Genomic DNA, 300 nt, shown 5'->3' with positions numbered 1-300 from the left:
GAGAGGCAGAGCGGCAGAGCGAGGAGGGAGGGGGGAAGAGAGCGAGAGCGGCGCGGCGCGGCACCGCGGCACGGCACAGCGCGGCCCCGCTCCGCTCCGCACCGCACCGCAGACATCCCCATTGAAGTTTACCTCTTATTGTCCCCTTTTTACCTATCCCCTCCCGTTTGGGACCCGGCCGAGAGTGTTGGGAATCGGGCTGGTTTGGGGTGGGAAAGTGAAAATACAACCGGCTCTTTGCGTGTCTTCCCCCCACGGAAAACAGCGTGAATTCCAACTACCCGGCTGGTTTCCTGCGTG

Source organism: Melopsittacus undulatus, chromosome 3 (assembly GCF_012275295.1).
Source record: "Melopsittacus undulatus isolate bMelUnd1 chromosome 3, bMelUnd1.mat.Z, whole genome shotgun sequence".
Classification (NCBI taxonomy): Eukaryota; Metazoa; Chordata; class Aves; order Psittaciformes; family Psittaculidae; genus Melopsittacus; species Melopsittacus undulatus.
This window is presented reverse-complemented; position numbering follows the sequence as displayed.